This window comes from Antechinus flavipes, chromosome 1, assembly GCF_016432865.1.
Source record: "Antechinus flavipes isolate AdamAnt ecotype Samford, QLD, Australia chromosome 1, AdamAnt_v2, whole genome shotgun sequence".
Taxonomy (NCBI): Eukaryota; Metazoa; Chordata; class Mammalia; order Dasyuromorphia; family Dasyuridae; genus Antechinus; species Antechinus flavipes.
Window position 1 is genome coordinate 725,010,566 of NC_067398.1, and position 19,482 is coordinate 725,030,047.

A 19,482-nucleotide genomic window follows, 5' to 3' on the forward strand; every position below is an offset into this window, starting at 1 on the left:
AGAAGTTGTTCTGTTGTCTCACCATGACTGCTCTCTTTTCCAAAGGCCATGTCATCTCATCCGAGATTTGCTGTCCCTATTTTCCTTCCCTCCCCCCCCCCCATTCCCCAACACACACAAACAATGCTGAATGTCAGTTTACTCTGGATCTTTACATTTCCCTTCTCTTGGGATGGGGTGCTGCCAATGAAAGCAACATGTGGCCTCCCACTTCACTGAGTTCTCTTCTGCAGGTCCCATTCTCATGCTGAGAGATTTGGAAGATCCATCCCTTTATTATTGCAAGATGGATTTGGCAGAGACACACCATCCATTTATCTATTCCCTCCACCCCTTTCTTCTATCTGAAATTCCTCTTTACTTTCTCTTGATTTTTAAAGTCCTACTTAAATCCCTTTGTGTCCTTTTTATCCCTTTATTATCCCTCTGTTCTTTTATCCAGTGGGATCACTATTTTTCTTTTTAAAATTTTTATCATCTTAACTCAAATGCTCAAAAATTTGTCTAGGTCACCGATATTTTTAGTCCCTTATGTTCCCAGGTTTAAGGGAAATAGGAAGGAGTGTGGAGAAGGTGAAAGTTATTAACTTTAGAAACTTGGATTCACAGTACATTTTCATTTCGAATTGCCAAGTACTTAAAACTATACAGCAATTTCTGGATCTATGACCATGATTCCTTACTTGGAAATGTGAAAGAGCTTCACATCTCAATACCTCTGAATGCCGAGGTAACACAAATTATGTACTAGTTAAGAGGGAAAGGGCTGACAAGGCAGCAATATACTACCTACAACCCCAAATCTGGCAACCTTTCAGAGAACTATTTGTGTACCAATACAATTGATGGGTTACATGACAAATTTCAAGAAAGAAGAAAATCTATTCTTGGAGGTGGGTGACTGGTTAGACTTCGAGAACATTGGATGTTTGTAGAAAACTTCTTTAACTCCCTTACCTATTGTACTAGTCCCTGGATTCATAACTGGCCATTGCTGTATCTGGGCAAATCACAATCTCAGACTCAGTTTCCTCATTTGTAAAATGGAGTGATAATGGCACCTACCTCAGAGGAGTTATGAGGGTCAAATGAGATAGTAAATGTAAAGCACATCACAAACCTTGGAGCAGTATATCAGTGCTAGTTGTCACTTGCTAATTGTCAATAGTTCCCTCCACACAGACCAAATCCTTCTTTGATTCTTTTATAGCTTTTGATAGTCATTCCTCTGGGACAGGGCTTCTTAAACATTTCCCACTAAAGACCCTTTTTCATCTGAGAAATTTTTGTGACCCCAGACCTATAAGTATATAAAATAGGTGATAATAAAGTATAATTTCACAACCTTCACATTCAGTTTTGTGATCCCAGAGGGATTGTGACTCAGTTTAAGAAGCTTTGCTCTAGGAAACTACCTCTTTTCTAGGTCCTTGTGACAGCTCTCTCCTAGTTCTTTTTGCCTGATCACTGTTTATTTGCTGGTCCCCTGTTCCTTTAAAGTCTCATTGTCTAACAAGGCTCTGCCTGTACCCTCTTTATATCCCATCTCATTCAGTGATCTCATCAACTCCCTTGGATTTATTTATTCTCTGCTTTTAGACATTTCAAACTAGACATTTAAAAAGCACTAAATTCAAAACAGAACTCATCTGTCCCTCCCAAAGTCTCTCTTCCAAAATTTCGCATCCTCCTGGTCACCCAGACTCACAACCTCATTGCCATCCTTGGCACATCACTCCCATGTGTCCACTCCATTGTCTATTCTTGTACGTACAGAGTCATTTACAGATTGTCACTCCTTATAAGAACGTGTGATCCTTGAGATCAGACCTATATTTTTGCCTTTCTCTGAAATGCCAATATTTAGCACACATTCTGGCAGTTGATAATTACCTAAGTATTTGTTGCCTGACTTATGAATTATTAAACTTTCAGCCACCCCAGTATGATGATGTATAAGTCAGTTTGAGCTGTACAACAGGAGGCAGCTTGTTTTGGGGGAAAGACCATTGGCCTGGGGTTCAGAAGACCAGAAATGGAATCTCCCCTGATGTATACAAGCTTTGTGGTGAAGAGTGTGTTTGCAAGCCTTCCTCAGATGCAGATGTCTCTTCTTTAAATTGGAGATAAATGACTACTTGCACTGTGATTCATAAGGCTGTTCTGTAAATCAAAAATTATTGATTATTTGTAGCATTATTAAGCAAAATTAATTGGCATTCATCACTGTACCTTGTATGGCCTCTCAGCTAACTACCTGACTCATTCTTTAATTCTATTCTGAACTCTAGAGAAATCCAAGGACTTATCTTTTCTCAGAAATCTGCTGCCTCTTTTTAATTCATTCATCAGCTCTGGTCTCTACCTCAGTTCATTAAATATTATATATTATTTTCTAAACTGGGAAAAAACTCATTTCCCAGTAAAATGTGGATGTTAAAATGAATATATATGAACTACCTGCCATCTAGGGGAGGGAGTGAAGGGAAGGAGGGGAAAATTTGGAACAGAAGGTTTTGCAAGGGTCAGTGTTGAAAAATTACCCATGCATATGTTTTGTAATAATAAAAAAAAGCTTTAATAAAAAAATAAAATGAATATATAAAATTCACTAACAAATGAAATCAATAATAGATATTTTGATTTTTAATTATTTTAATTTTAATTTAATTTAATTAATAGGCATAATGATTTATAGTATTTTGACTTTGGAAATGGTTAGAGCAGTATCATCTCAAACTTTCATTGTAATTCAACTGTTTTCCCTTCATTTTTGAAAATCATCCTCTGTCATTTAGTTTCTCCCAAGATAAGAAGTAAATGCTCTTCACAAAAATCCTCTTCACAAATAAGATAAAAAGTTTTGTCTGGAAAGATGTCTGCATCTCTTTTCTCTATGCTCTCTGCAACTTTTCTGTCACAACAAGAAACAATTTCTTCAGCTTTCCAGAGTTATCCCTTTTCATAATCCCTCTCTAAAATTTATCTCAGGAGATCTAAAGTCCGAAACACATTCTCTCTTCAGCTACAGGGAGAAATACCGCATTATCAACTGAGATTTCAAACCTTAGCAGAAAGAACCTTTCTTCCAGCATTCTTGTTGACACTTAAAAGCAAGAGAAACCAGTTTTTCTGATGGTGGTAGCATGACTAATGTGCGAATATGTCTAATATGATTGTACATGTAGAACCTATCTCAGATTGCCAATTTGGGGAGGGTGAGAGGAGGGAGAAAAGAATGGAAATCAAAATCTTAGAAAAGTAAATGTCAAAAACATTTTTTAAAAGTGTTTCCACAAATAGACTATCACGAATTATTTTGTTGCAGGATTCAGAAAATGATATTTAGTATCACTGATCTGAGACTACTGAAGTCTCGGCTAAAAGTCTAAACCCTGCTCAAGTCCTGTCCACTCCCTTTGCCCCCCAGGTCCTTGTGAAGGCTGCTGTCTGGTTCAACACATGTGTGTTTGGCTTTTCAGGAGTCAGTGACCTTCAAGGATGTCATAAATTTCACCCAAGAGGAGTGGGGCTCTTGGACTCTTCTCAGAAGGAGCCGTACAGGGAGGTGATTCTCAAGAACTATAGCAACCGGTGTGCCTTGGTAAGGATGGTTTCCCCGGGACTTAGTATGTGCACCATGGGGCCTGCTGTTTGCTAGCTGAAATGTTTTAGGGCATCTCACATAAAGGCCAGTTATTGTTTAGCCAACAGAAATCAGAGATTATCTTTTGGGGAACAAAAGTCAAAGGTTTTGTTTTGTTTTGTTTTTCAGACTATTTCCAGGTTAAAAGTATTGCTTTATACAGCTGGAAACTGGAGAATCGATGGTGTTGAACCTCCCTCTCTGCCCTGTCCCCCATGCCCTAACCCCCTGTGTCCAAATCTTCCTTTAATTCCAAGACTTTCTGCAGATCCCTGAAGGCCCGAAAAATTCCTGGACTCTTAGGGTGGGAGTGGGTGCAGTGAAGGGTTTGCCTTTCTGCATCCTGATGCATTTTGTGACTTGTTCCCCACATATATGATACAAGCACACACACACACACACACACACACACACATATATATATATATATCATGCAGAGCATCTTTCAGACATCCTCTGATCCTCCTTGGGGCTTCCCCAAGCCAGAAAGCAGGAGACTGAATTCTGAGGTGTCTCTCTGTCCCCTTGTCCATGAGCAGGACTCGCAGTCTCCAGACCGGACCTGATCTCCCATTTGAAGCAAGGGGAAGCATCTTGCATGGCAAGGAGAGACCTGGAGGCAAACACATGGCCAGGTAAATAATAGAGAGAAGAAGATGCAGCTTATGAGACATGGGGTGAGCCAACTCTCACCGCCCTCCGTCCCACACACACTTCTCCTCTGTCCCCTTTGGGATTATGGCTGTCAGTAGCTTCATGGAAATTTATCTTAATCCCAGCAAATCACTTTTCTTCCTCCCAGGAGTCTTCTAGACTCAGAGAAAGAGGACCCTCAGTGGGGAGGGGGGCATCTTTATTTGCTTCGGCTTCTCAAGTCATGAGGGTTTTATTACTGTTCAGTGTGTTCACAAAATCAGGATTCTACTTCAGACACTATTTCTCTTTTCCTTGGGACAGGAAACATTACTGCTGTTCAGGGTCCTTGATCTCTTGAAGCAAAAAGTCATACTGATCCTCAAGGCTTCCTCCCTGCTCTTAAGTTAAGTAGATATTAGCAGGGCAGTTGCTTCTTTCACCATCTCTTAGCTTCACCGGTGTGGTCCATCCCCATGGCTCTGGGCCAGCCTCCTCCCCTTGTCACAAATCCCTTTTTCTGATCTCCTGTGTCATCTTGGCTGGCATGATGTTTCATTCTGACGTTTTGGGGCTTCTGTAACTGCCACATTCAGTTTGAGCCATTATTGTCAATCTGGAAAAGAATGTTGGGGGAGCTCAACTGAATGCTTCCTCTCTTCTACTAAATGATTCCCTTAATTACCACATCAATTGGTCTTTACAAAAGGTTGGAGTAAAATCTGTTATGCTTCAGTGGATGCAAAAAAAGGGGGGTAGCAACTATGTTCTCAGACAAAGGTAGTTAAAATAGATTTAATTAAAAGAGATAAACAAAGAGATAAGCAAAGATAAATAGTATCATGATAGTGATGTAATACCAATACTAAACCTATATGCAGCAAATATTATAGCATCAAAAAATTTTTAATTACAGGGGGAAATAGATAAGAAAATTATAACAGTAAGGGATTTCAAACTTCCTCTCTCAGAACTAGATAGATCTAACCAAAAATAAATAAATAAGAAGTCAAAGGTATGAATAGAATCTTAGATAAAATAGATGTGATAGCTACCTGGAAAAACTGAATCCAAATAAAAAAGAACACACCCTTTTAAAAAATCTCATCAGTACATAGTACTTTTTTAAATCTGACCATATGTTAAGGTCTAAAAGCTTTATAGTTAAGTATAGAAAAACAAATATTAAATGCATCCTTTTCAGATAATAGCACAATAAAATTCTATTGAATAGGGGAACATGGAAACATAAAAAAGAGACTAAATAATTTAATCTTTAAGAATAAATAGGTTAAATAAAAATTAAAACATTTTATTAAAGAGAATTAAAAAATATGAAGCCACATAACACCTATGGAGTACATCAAAGCAATAATCAGAGAAAAATTATATCTAAATGTTTACAGCAATAAAATAGAGAAAAACAGAGCAGTGAATAGAGTATGCAATTTTAAAAACATAAGAATAATAGGACTACCTGAAAGCTTCTACTAAAAAAAAGAATTTTGATATAATAACATAAGAAATAATTAAAGAGTTATCCCAAAGTCTTAGAACAAGATGGGAAAGTATAAATAGAAAAGAAGCCTGCTATTCCATTATATTGAACTATTTCTCAGCATTATATGACAGAATTTAGACAAGAGATTTTGATCATGCAAACCATATATCCATATCAGTCATGTTGTAAAATAAAACAGACCAAAATAATAAAACCTAGGAATTTTTTAAAGTATAAAAAGTATGCTTCTATCTATATTCAGACTCTATCAGTTCTTTCTTTGAGAACTGACAGTTATTTTTCATGATAAGTTCTTCAAAATTGTGTTGGATAATATTGTTGAGAATAGTTGTTATTCCCAGTTGATCATCTTATAATATTGCATTTACTGTGTACAATTTTTTTCTGGTTCTATTAATTTCATTTTCATCAGTTCATGTAAGCATTTCCAGATTTTTCTGAGAATACTTAGCTTACCATTTCTTATAACACAATAGTGTTACATCACAATCCTTTACAACAACTTGTTCTGCTGTTCCCCAATTGATAGGCACCCCCTCAATTTCCAATTCTTTTGTCATCAGAAAAGAGCTGCTATAAATATTTTTGTATACAATTTTTATTTTGTTCTTTTTAGAACATAGTGACCTAGTAGAGATGTTCTTGGTCAAAGGATTTGCATGATTTTATAAGTCTTTGGGCATAGTTTCAAATTGGTTTGAATGGTTTCATAATGGATGGATCACTTCACAATTCCACCAAGAGTGCATTACTGTTGCAATTTTCCCATATCCCCTCCAATATTTGTCACTTTTCTTTTATGTCCTGTTAGCCAATTTAATATGTATGAGAAGGTATCTCAGAATTGTTTTAATTTGCCTTACTCAAATCAATAGTGATTTAGAGCATTTTCATATGTCTATAAATACCTTCAGTTATTTCATCTGAAAATTCCCAGTTCATAATTTTTGATCATTTATCAATTAAGGAATAGCTCTTATTTTTATAAATTAGACTCAGATATATGTGTGTGTGTGTGTATGTGTGTGTGTAGAGGGCTGCAGATAGTGGGGGAACTCTGGGTAAGATATACTTGAAGCACCCATTATCTGCAGCCCTCTACATATATGTATATCAGAAGTAAGGCCTTTACCACAGAAAATTGCCTCAGAGTTTATTTTTTACAGCTTTAATTGTTAAATATATTTCTTTTCATTTGATCTCCCCCATTTATTCTGTTCTCTTTCTTCTTTCCTCCTGTGCCTCTTCAAAGGGCAAAAGTTTTTCTTTTGACTAGATCTTCCTCTAATTTCTGCCAGGACCCTTTTATGAGTACTAAAGTACTCTCTCTCTCTCTCTCTCTCTCTCTCTCTCTCTCTCCTCTCTCTCTCTCTCTCTCTCTCTCTCGTTTTCTCCCTCCCCCCCCCCCCTCATTTATTTGCTGAGGCATTTGGGATTAAGTGAGTTGCTCAGGGTCACACAACTAGGAAGTATTAAGTGTCTGAGGTCACATCTGAACTCAGCTCCTCCTGACTTCAGGATTGGTGCCCTATCCATTGTGCCACCTAGCAGCCCCTACTCTTGAGTCTTATATGCCATCCCCATACTTTCCTGTGGGACAAAATAGATTTCTGTGCCCAATGGAGTGTGTATGTTATTCCCGATCTGAGCCAATTCTGATGAGAGTAAGGTTCAAGTGTTCCCCACCACCTCTCCCAATTTCCCCTCCCCTGAAAAAACTCTTTCTTGTTTCTTTTATTTGAGATAATTTAACCCATTAACTTCCCCTTTCTCTTTTTCCTAGTGTAGTCCTCTTTCTCATCTCTTAATTTTCATTTTGTAGACATTATGCATCATATTCAATTCATAGCTGTTTCCTCTTATATATACTTCTTCTAACTGCCCTATTAAGTTCTTCTGTGTTACGTCTTCCCATATAGGAATATAAACAACTTAAACTTATTAAGTCCCTCATGATTTCTCTTTCTCATTTATGTCTTTATGCTTTTCTAGAATATTATATGTGAAAGTCAAATTTTCTATTCGGCTCTGGTCTTTTCATCAGGAATATTGAAAAGTCCTCCATTTCACTGAATACCATTTTGCTCTTGAAGGAGTATACTTAATTTTGTGGGATAGGTGGTTCATATTTGTACTTCTAAACCCTTTGCCCTCCAGAATATCATATTCTAATCCCTCTGATTCTTTCTTGTAGACTCTGATAAATTTTCTGTTATTCAGCCTGTAACTTTAAAATATTTCAGTTGTTTTTGTTTTGTTTTGGTTTTTGGCAGGCAGCTTGCAATATTTCCTGACTTATAGAACATGGTGCACATTGTGGTCACAATTAGTCCGCTTTTAGCCCAGCTGCCTAAACCAAAAGGTTTTGTTTTTATCTATCCATGTTTAATCTCATCCCAGAACCTCCTCACTATTATAATAACATGGGCCAAACTCAGAGTCCTTGCTGCCCTGTTCTGCTGCTGGAACACATCTTTCTTTTTAGTTTCACAAGTAGAGAGATGACACTTGATGTGATCAAACAAAAACTGGAGAGGGGAGGATTCTAGGACCCCTGGGTCAGTGGCTGGGGCTTCTCTCTGCAGGGCAGAAGAGCCCATCTGCTTCCACAAAATCAGCCCCCGCTTCGCTGGAGATGGGGAACTATTGATTGACTTGAGAGATCTTTGTGCTGGATGATATGGGCCAAGAAAGTGGCCTCTAAAATAGCTCTATTCTTTATCCTTGGATCATACATCAAGAAGCAACACTAATGGAATGCTTCTTTCTAGGCCTGTATACTCCAGATGTGGAACTTTGGCTAAAACTGTTGACTTCTGGAAATTTGAGTTTTGTCATTTGTAAAATATGTGCTTTTTGCTTGATGATCTTAGGAAATTATACATTCTGTACTGCTAAATATATCTAGGATCATTATAATGACCCCAAGTTGCTTAACGAAAGACTGGCTACCATCCAAAATTACTTTTACTCTTTTAGTATGCAAGAACAATATGCTTATAGAATGGAAGTAAATTAACTGTCCCAGTTTAGCGACTTAGTCAATGAGACCCCTATGCTCTGCCTATTGTCAAAGGATATCATAAAAGGGTTGTGTTTGCCCTTACAAATATTCCATTAAATTCTAAATGTTTACAATTCTCTCAAAATTTTAAAAAAAATTTTAAAAAAAATTTTGATTTCATTTTCTCCTGAACCAGAAGTGAATATAGTCGAAAGGCAGTGATTGGCCCAGGATTTTTCTCTTGGTTCTGTCTCAGTGAAAAACATGCTCTAAATTTCATGGTGATTAAAAGCCTCAGACCCTCCTCAAACAGTGGTCAGTAACCATAGGTCTCTGTGTTTTGACTTTGATTTTATTTTTCTGTCGATATTTTAGTTGAAGAAACATTGGAAACTGCGGAATTTGCAGGGTTGGGAGAGCGAGCCTTCATAAATTATGTGATGAATACTAACAGCAGAGATCTCTGCCAGTCATGAAATTAACACTATGTTAAGGAGCAAGGCCCAAGTCAAAGAATATAAGAGGAAATGATTTATCCAATAGTGATGCTGAATTTGAAAATCTATTAGCTTGAGAAAATTCCTTTAGAAACTTTTAATTTGAGGCTTCCTATAAGTGATTGTAGAGGGGAGAGCATATCCACAAGCATTGGGTAAAAAGAAACATTTGTACTTTTATTTGTTAGTCAAATAATAGTCAAATACTGACCTCTTGGTAATTTTGATTCAGGAAAACATCCCAAACTCACAATGAAGCAACTCATAGTGAAGATATAATTATGAGTTCTCCAGGTTACTCCTGGATTCCAATAAGAAGATACCTCCACAGCAAACCTTATGGTCAAAGCCTGCTGGTAGTTTTTGTGGAGCCACCTGAGTGAGAGAGAATCAGAAAGCACCAACAAAATCTGAATAGAAAATACATTTCAGAAGGAAAACTTTCTCAGTTTCTCCAGTTCATTTTGTGCTTACAATAACAATAATAGGGACTAATATTTATATGACCAGTTTCTGTAATTAGTATCTATTTAACTCTTATGACAACGTGTTACTATTATCCTGAAAATGGAAAATTTAGAGAAATAGAGGCAAACTAATTTGTCCAAAGTCACACAGCCAGTAAATGGTTGAAACTGGATTTAAACCCATCTTCCTCACTTGAGATCTGTCCTTATAAGTACTGTTGTACCTCTGTTTCCAAAGCTGATTATAAATAACAGGATCCATTTATCTTGTAATCTTCTTTCTGTGTGATTATTATTATGTTTATGTCTATTTGTTTTGACTTCCTTATTTGAATGTCTGTCAACCTCACTCATTTATACAACTACTAAATGTTGAGCAAATAAGATGGACCACATTATATCGTGATTCAAATGGTCCATGTTCCCAGAGGGCTCTATGAGACTATAATGGAGGAAAAAATGCCCCCAAGTTTTAAATACAGGAGATATTTGAATATGTATAATAGAGAAAAATGGAGGAATGATGATTAGAGGAGAGTTCTCTTGCAAATGAAGATATAAAAAGGCTTCCTGATTTTTATCCTAGCTCTTGAAGGATACGCTTTAATCAACTACCAAGCATCTATTATGTGCAAGCTATGGCAGTAGGCATTAAGAACTTGAAGAAAAAATTGAAAAAATCCTGGAGACTCTCTAAAATGAATGGAATGCTGGGTTTGGTTGCAGAATTTAAATCCATTCTCAGACCTTGGGCAAGTCACATAAATGCCAGTGTGCCTCAGTTTCCTCCCAAATAAAAATTGGCATAATAATAGCTATTCTCTGGAAGGATGGTTGTGAGGATCAAATGAGATAATAATTATACAACTTAACAGGAGCAGTGGGCACTATGTGGCACTTTGCCAGCACTATAAGTAGTGGGTATTATGTACAAGAGAGCTATATATAATCACTGATTATATCATTATCACTGATGAGAAACCTGAATAAAGGAGGATCAGAAGCAGTTAGTCACATTTGTGCACTCGATATTTGCAATCAGACCTTCCCAACAGCTTTTTCTTCCAAGACCAGAACCTTACCCAGGCCTTCATTCCAGTCTCCCCTCTTATTTCTCATTGCACTTAAAGCTGTAGGAGAGAAGAAAGTCAAAGTTTCCTAAAAGACTGTTCTTGTAACTGTTCCTTGTCTTTACCCAGACAATCTACATCAAAGAGCTCTTCTGTTGATGCTGATATTCTCCAGAAGATTTACAATCTGGAAATGTTTCTCTATCAGCTCCCCCATTTAAGAAAAAACAGAAGTTTTCTGAGCAGAAGTAGCTGAGAAGAAAGTCCTTCAATCTTGCCCTCCACCCTTGTGTTCGCAACCAAACTGATTTTATCTGCAAGAAGCAACTCTTTTTCCCCATGAGAAGCTTCCTGTCAGCTCTCGGAGAATCTGAGATGCTGAGTCCATTCTTTCGATTTTTTATCAGCTGTCCCTCAAACCCAAAGGCCGATCCTCACAAAGTCTTTCTTGTCTCTCTGCACAGCTAGTGCCTTCCTCACCTGTTATTCATTTTATTCTCTTTGTATTTTTAAAGAAATTTATTGTTCTTTCCATTAGCATGAAAGATCCTTAAAAGCAGGAACTCTCACATTCTTATTCTTATATCACCAGAGTGTAGCACAGCACTCAGCACCGGTAGGTGATGACAAATGCCAGTTAAATTAATAAATTTATTTCTAGATCACTCATATTCTCTGCAGTTAAAATAAGGCACTGCTGACTGTTTATTTTTTTTTGTCTCCATTCAGGATTATGTTTCATAAGGAAAGTAGATCAAAGGCAACAAAGGAAACAGGCTTCACAGCACTTCACTTATATACCAGTAACACTTCCTCCCTCTAAAGTTAACCATTCTCTCTTTAACAATGAGAGGATTCAAACCAATTCCAATTGTTCAGTGATGAAGAGAGCCACCTACATCCAGAGAGAGGACTGTGGGACGGAGTGGGGATTCCAACATAGGATTTTCATGCTTTCTGTTGACGTTTGCTTGAATTTTGTTTTCTTTCTCAGGTTTTTATTATAGAGCTGATTTTTCTTATGCAGCAAGATAAACTGTATAAATTTGTACACATATGTTGGATTTCACATATGCTTTAATATATTTAACATGTATTGGTCTACCTGTCATCTACGGGAGGGAGTAGGGGGAAGAAGGAAAAAATTTGGAACAGAAAGTTTTGCAAGGATGAATGATGAAAAATTACCCATATATATATTTTGTAAATAAAAAGCTTGAATAAAAAATAAATTCATTAAAACAAAATAAAGTTAATCTTTATCATCCCTCTCAGAGAATAATGAAAGGTTAAAGGGAAGATATTCATTAGAGCATCTTCAAGTATTCAAGAAACATAAATGATTGAGTATATAAGAGCTAGCAATCACATGCTTTGAGGTTTTCAAAATGCTTTACATAGGTAATCTGATTTGATCCTCAGAAGCATCCTGGGAAGTAAGTACTGTTATTATCCATAAGAAGGCACAGAGAAGTTGAGTGTTTTGCCCTACATCCCAAAATTAACGAATATCTGAGACAGGATTTCACTCAAATCTTTTTGACTCTGGGAAACAGAATTTTTCCTTACAACTAAAGGAGAGAAGGGTAGGAAATAGCACAAAATGAAACAGAAAAATGCAAAAGTACCTTGATAATGAAACTGAGAGTGAGAGAAAAACAGAAAGATACAAGAGTCATAGAGACAGAGATCTAGAGGAAGAAGTCAGAACGGTGATCTGAATGGATCACTGGCATTTTTCCATAATCCATCTCCCATAACCTTGTCACAGAGTCCTGTTCACTCTTTAACTCCTTATCCACTTTGCAGTGAAGCTCCTTGGAGAAAGAAACAATGTGGAAAAGCAATGTGTGTGCACCCGTCTGTGTGTGTGTGTGGGGGGGGGGGGGGGGGAATGTGTGCTGTGAGTGTGGGTTTAAGTTCAAAACCCACCTTTTCCACCCCAGTTCATGATGTGTAGACTCACAGAGGTTTTCATTTACATTATACTGCACTTGCTTCTGTCTGTACTGCCAGACAAAGAGTTGCTGCTCCTCATGATGCAACAGGAGCAGAGCCCAGACAAAATTACAAACTCTGGCTCATCTTAAGAACAATGTTCACACAGTCTCGCAAAATGCAAAGAGACCCGATTCCTTTTTGTTTCCTTCTTGGCTTTAGCAGAACCTCTCTTGAAAAAAAAACACTGAATCCTCACACATCCCTCAGGGAAAAAGCAGATCTCTTCACAGGCGCCTGAATACAACAGGCATTTCACCATCAGCTTTTTCTATCTTTAAAGAATTGTGTTTACTCTGACTTGTTCCCAAACATTCTTCTGTCATCACAAAAATAGGAAACATTAATGACCTATCCCAAGGGTCCCCTTGTAACTTAGACAGCCATGTTAGGGTTCTCTAGAGTGGGACACAAAAACATCCTTTTATAATGAAAGTATATATATGAAGAATGAGAATATGAAAGATGGAGAAACAAATTACGGTGATTCCTAGTAACCCTTATCTTTGAGACTTCTCAAGTGCAGGGCCCCTGTGGAGGGAATAAGTGCAGCAGGAAAATGTAAAGAAACTGAGATAGAGACAGAACTAAGAAAAAGAGATATATCAAGATAGAGACAAAGAAAGAAACAAAGTGAGAAACTGAAACAAAAGGGACAATGATTTAAAGTGGAAAAAAGAAAAAGATAGAGACAGAGAGACCAAGAAAAAGAATATTCTTTATCTTTAAAGATGAAAATTAATTTACAAAAAAAAAGTCAAAAGGGGCAGGGGAGGATGGAATTATAACTGCACATAGTAATTGAAGCTTCCCTGTGCACCTCGTTGTTAAAAAGAGAATGCTTTGAAAAATCACCACAGTAACTCTTTCATAGAGAGACCTACTTATTGATGATTCCTGCAGTCCTTGCTAGGCTGGTTTGCAAAAGCTGCTGCCCTTGTAAAACTACTCACTCTCACTGAATACAAAGGGAGAAAGCTTCCGATCATCAGATCCCCATCTCTGGCGAGGCTGGGGCTGATTTTGGAAAAGCATTGGGGCTTCTCACTCCTACTCACTGAAGTAGGAAGCTGTAGGAACAGCATCAAGAACAGGGTGGAAAACAGCCAGAAAGTGGTTCTCTGGATGTAAAGCACCATATTACTAAATGTCAGACAAAGTCCCAAACCTTGAAGGAACCAAGGAGCTGCCTGAACCAAAGGAAAGTCAATTGCTTGCATCACTGAATGTCGGGGAACTGTCCAGCAACTGAGATATTGTAGATGTTCCATCTTAAATACTCCATGTATAACTGAAGAAATATGAGTGGGGACTTTGTCCAGAATAAGGACATTGATGCAAGATTAAGGGCTGCATTTATGAGGCTCCTCTGGCTACTTGATAGCAATGTGTTTTTCAATTATCCTTGTAGTTAGGTAAGGAAGGAGCCACTTCTGCACATAAAGAGACATCAGGGATCATCAAGAGCTCTGGGGACTCTCCTTGCTTGGAGCATCTCCAGCTGTGTCTCTGCATCTAAGGGAAAACAGAAATAGAATAATATGCTTTAACCTCTCTCTGCCATTTCCCAGCAGAGCTCACAGGAGGAGTGAAACTGTAGAGTCCCACTGACTGTTTTCAACTTGATGTACTGATATGTATTTCTGGGTGAGAAAAGGGCTTCAGAGATTCTATGTCTACCCCATGTTAATTCTTCAGGAAGAATGCTCTGCTAGGGCCTCCTGGAACTGGCTGTATCGGATTGGACTCACTGAACAAACACCACCATTTTCAGATCAGGTCAGTACTGACACTGACCACTGATGGCTTCAAAGTCCAACCATACTTTGAGTAAGAAATCATGTGTATCTGAGCTCATGTACCCACAATTCAGCATAATCACTTTCTAAGTCCCATCTGGCACCATGCTCAGAATCATAGAAGTATAGAGGTTGTCTAGTGCATCTTGTATCAAACAGAATTTCCTTTCACAAAGATTAGCCTTTGAGAGATAGCATTGCCTCAAGTTTTCCACCTTAGTACTTCATATTTACAAACTTTTGAGATGCAAATTTTCTCCCTAGAACATAGAATCATGGAACTGATAATGAGGAGGGACTTCAAAATCTACCTAATTTTTTCATCTCCATTTTAAAGATATGGAAACTGAGGTCCATAGAGATAAAGTAACTTACACCAGGTATTTAATAAGCAGCAGATGAATCATTCAAGTTCAAGGGATATGATTTTAAGTACAGAGCTATCTCTACTGGGAATTTTCTTCTGTTGTCAATGTCCTCTATTAGAACTACTTCCAGTTACGACTTCATAGGTCAAGAAATTTGTCTTCTAGAACCATCTTTAAGGGAACTCAGAGGACATTAACAAATAAATGGAGACTTATGTTGGAATTTCAGCACCTGAAAGAAAATCAGCCAAAAGAGAATAAATCTGATGCATCCTAAGTCATTAGTTGGGAGTCCATGGAGTGCCACTATCAGTGCTGGTCTTGAGCATCCCTGGAATCATGGATTACCAAGTCCAGTGGGATGATACAGGGATGCCCAGGTTGGAGTCAGCTAGGTTTTGTAGGGGGAGGAGCATTTCTATATATTGAGGCAGGAAGCTGCAGAATCAGTATCAAAATTAGGGTAGAAAACACTCAGGAAGGGTCTTTCTGAATGTGAAACAGGTTGTGCAGTGGATAGAGCACTGTTCTTATATCAGTTCAGAAATGATGTAAATATCCTGAAATGCTTCAGACATGGATCTGCTCTATTACTTAATTTTGCCTAGTCTAACTTTTGTGATCTGTAAAAGGGGATAATAATAACATATACATAACATATATAAAAAACCCATAATATATTGTTTCAAGTTTCAAAGAAGATCACATATGTAAAGTACTTTGAAATTTTAATATATAGTAAACTATTAACACAGTTATGTCAATAATAAAAGTTTTTAAAATATGATTATGCCAAAAGATGCAGAAAAAACTTGATAAAGAACACTCATTTCAATTATAATCACTTGTAAGTGTAGCTATTGATCAATTATTCTTAAATTGATTTTTAATGCATTTATCTAAAACCATTAGCAAGCCTCATCTGTGATAGAGAAAAGCTAATAAGATTTTTCCATTAATCTTTCACTGTAAGATTAGAGATAACAAAAGGATGTTCATGGTCATCAATATTATTCAATATTGTACTTGAAATCCTAGAATAGAGCTATAAGAAATGAAAAGCAGATAGAATAAGAACTGATTAACAAAAGTTTCTCTTTTTTTGCAAACATAATGATACAGTTGGAAAATCCCAGATTCAATTAAAAAGATAGTTGAAATAATTAGTGATTTTAGCAAAATAGAAAAATATAAAGTAAACAGATGAAAATCAACAGCATTCCTATACATCAATATGCAAAAAGAGAAAGTAAGAGATATACCATTTTAAATAGCTTTAGTGAGTGAAATGGGCAGAATGAAGAGACTCAGTAAGAGAAATATTGTTTAAAGAATAATTGTGAATGACTATATTATTCTGAATACTTAAATACTTAAATCACCAACAACCTATGAAGGAACATGTTTTCCATCTATGGAAAAAGAATTGATAAAAAGGAGTTGGTAGCCTAGAATTGTTCATGTGTGTTCACATGTCCCTTCTTTTGTGCAAGGTATGAAGAAGAGAGAAAAAAATTCCAAATTGAAAATGTCACAGAATATAAATAAAATTACATTTCTAAATAAATAAATAGTTAATGAAAACTACTGTATCCCTTCTTATCTATTCTGAATTTTGTGGTGACAAAGAATTGGAAACTGAGGGAATGTTCATCAATTGGGAAATAGTTGAGCAATTCCCAGAACCTTCAGATAATCTTTATATGGCAGGGATTCCAGGCTTCTTATCCCTTCATTAAAGTTATATTCCTGCCTCTCTTTCTTGCCCTAACTGCATATCACATGCTGCTGAGAAAGTGCAAAATAATGGAACATGAAACTCTTTCCATCTTCAGAAATGGGTTTTCCATTTGTTGTAAGACATTGACACTATATGCAAATATCATAACTCTTCCTCAATGAATGCATTTTAGCTTTGCAAACCTTACAACAAGAGATCAATAAGTGATTATTAATATTCAATGACAATGATGAATGAAATTATCTTTGCAGAAATTTCGGTCATTTTTTGTGTTTCAACCAAAGCAGATGGGATTTCCATGTACTGTGGTCATCAGACCAGGATTGGATAAATACTGTTTTTAGCCTACTCCTTACATTTGGAGGCAAGAATTTGATCCTTAAAAGGCTGCTCAGACACCCAGGGAGCTGAGAAATTCTACTGTTGCTTCTAGTGAGAATGTTATCTTATGGTCTAACCCACTTGTGTGCAGACTTGGTGCTAGAGCTACAGTGTACCTGCACATGATACTTCAATTGAGAAGATGATCCTATGGCCATGGGTATGCCCATATTCAGAGCTGCATCTGCAGCCTCCATTGGATCTGCACTTGCTACTTCAACCACTTATCACCTATCAGCAAAAATAGTAAAATGGTAGGGATGATATCTTCAGGATTACCATATCAGGAGTAGAGCCAGAATGTTGGTGAAATCTATGGTGTCCAATTCTGTTTTCCTTGTCTGTTATTTTCCTTTTCTGATATATGAGCCAATCTGGTAGATATGGAGCAGTATCTATGAGCTGTTTTAATTTATACCTCACACTTACCAGACTGATTATATATACCATTTGACCTCCTCAGAAACAGTATTAGATGTGTATGTCAAATGTTTAAGAAGAACAAAAATGACATATATGCCCAAAAATATTTATAATAGCTCATTGTGGTGACAAAGAATTGGAAACTGAGGGAATGTTCATCAATTGGGAAATAGTTGAGCAATTTGTGATATATGATTGTGATGAATGCTATTAGTCTATAAGAAATAATGCTTTCAGAAGTACAGGAAAGTATTACATGAAGTGATATCAAGTGAAGTGAGCAGAACCAAAATGGTGCACAAAGTAACAACAAAGTTTTATAATGATCAAGTGTGAATGATTTAATTATCTCAGCAATGTAAGTATCCAAGATAAATCCAAAGGGCTTAAGATGAAAAATGCTACCTACCTCCAAAAAAACAACCTAATGGAGTTTGACTGCAGATAGGAGCATACTTCTTTTTTTCTCAATAATATTTTATTTCTCCAAATACATGTAAAAATAGTTTCCAACAGTAGTTTTTTCTTAATTGTTTTATTTTTCTGATTATAAATGTGTATTAACATTTTTAAGACACATTTCTTTATAAATCATGTTGTGAGAGAAAAATCATAATAAAAAGAAGAAACCACAAGAGAAACCCCCCCCCGCCCCGAAAACTGTGAATATAACATGTGTTGATCTACATTCAATCTCCATAGTTCTCTTTCTAGATGCGGATGGCATTTTCTTTTTATTATTATTATTAAAGCTTTTTATTTACAAAATATATGCACGGGTAATTTTTCAACGTGGACCCTTGCAAAACCTTTTGTTCCAAATTTTCCCCTCATCCCCCCCATGCGATCTTCTTCTCTAAAATATATTGTTCTCTGGGTACAGGTTTCTCGGGAGTCTTCTAGAGACAGCCTTAATTTCAGTTCAGTGTAATAATCATCTCAAATACAGCCAGGAGTTAAAGTCCAAATCCTTTATTGTTTCTGTCAAAATCTTATCTCCTTCATTGGGGCCAGGTTTCTGGAGGCCTTCTGTATCTTGGTTTCAGTGTTCTCCACAGGACAGCCTGCCACCACTTCTCTATCTTCCTTCGTTCTGCCTGGCTTGTGAATCTCCTCGACTAAATCCTGGCTTTGAATCTCCCAAAGTGCATTCTGGTTGAGGCTCCTAGCTTATATATGCTCTCTTAAAGGTGTGAACCCTAATAAGCACTAAGTATATTAGTGAATTGTTAAGCATCCTGCTAAACAACCATTGTCTCTATCAATTCCACTGACTTAGCATCTTGTAAGAATTCTAACACTCCCATCCCCTCCCCTAGCTGGCAAGTAGTCCAATACATGTTAAATATGTTAAAAATACACATTAAATCATATATATATATATATATAATATATATATATATATACATATTTATATAGTTATCTTGCTGGACAAGAAAAATCAGATCAAGAATGAAGAAAAAAACTGAGATAGAAAACAAAATGCAAGCAAATAACAACAGAGAGAGTGAGAATGTTATGTTGTGGGAAACAGTGGGGTTTGTATATTTAAGGGGACAAAAAAAGTGGAACAAGTGGTCTTCTAGGTGGGAATGGGGAAGACTCCTGAAGATGACAACTGCCTTAAAAGGAATGACCCTGATCAGGATCAGCCCCATCTCTCCTTTTTCCTTCTGGTTAGTCTTCCTAGGCTTCTCTTTCTGGAAAATCAACAATAATCTCTAGTTCTTCTTTGGTCAAAAATTCTTTCCTCCTCCACAGATCTGAGAGGTAGACTATCCTATGTTCTTCTAATTTGTTTATAATATCATTCTTTATGTCTAGATTATGAACCCATGCCAACCTTATCTTGGTATATAGTGTTGTGTGGATCACTACCTAGTTTCTGCCATACTAGTTTCCAATTTTCCCAGCAGCTTTTGTCAAATAGTGA

The 19,482-nt window shown here is 36.8% G+C and overlaps 1 long non-coding RNA gene across 1 annotated transcript; it reads left to right on the forward strand.

The window, feature by feature from the left end:
- The first annotated feature begins 3,252 nt into the window (after window positions 1–3,252).
- Window positions 3,253–12,039, forward strand: LOC127543849 (uncharacterized). Its single transcript, XR_007949320.1, has 3 exons — window positions 3,253–3,604; window positions 4,186–4,281; window positions 11,569–12,039. It is a non-coding gene; the product is annotated as an uncharacterized LOC127543849 (long non-coding RNA).
- The last annotated feature ends 7,443 nt before the right edge of the window (window positions 12,040–19,482 follow it).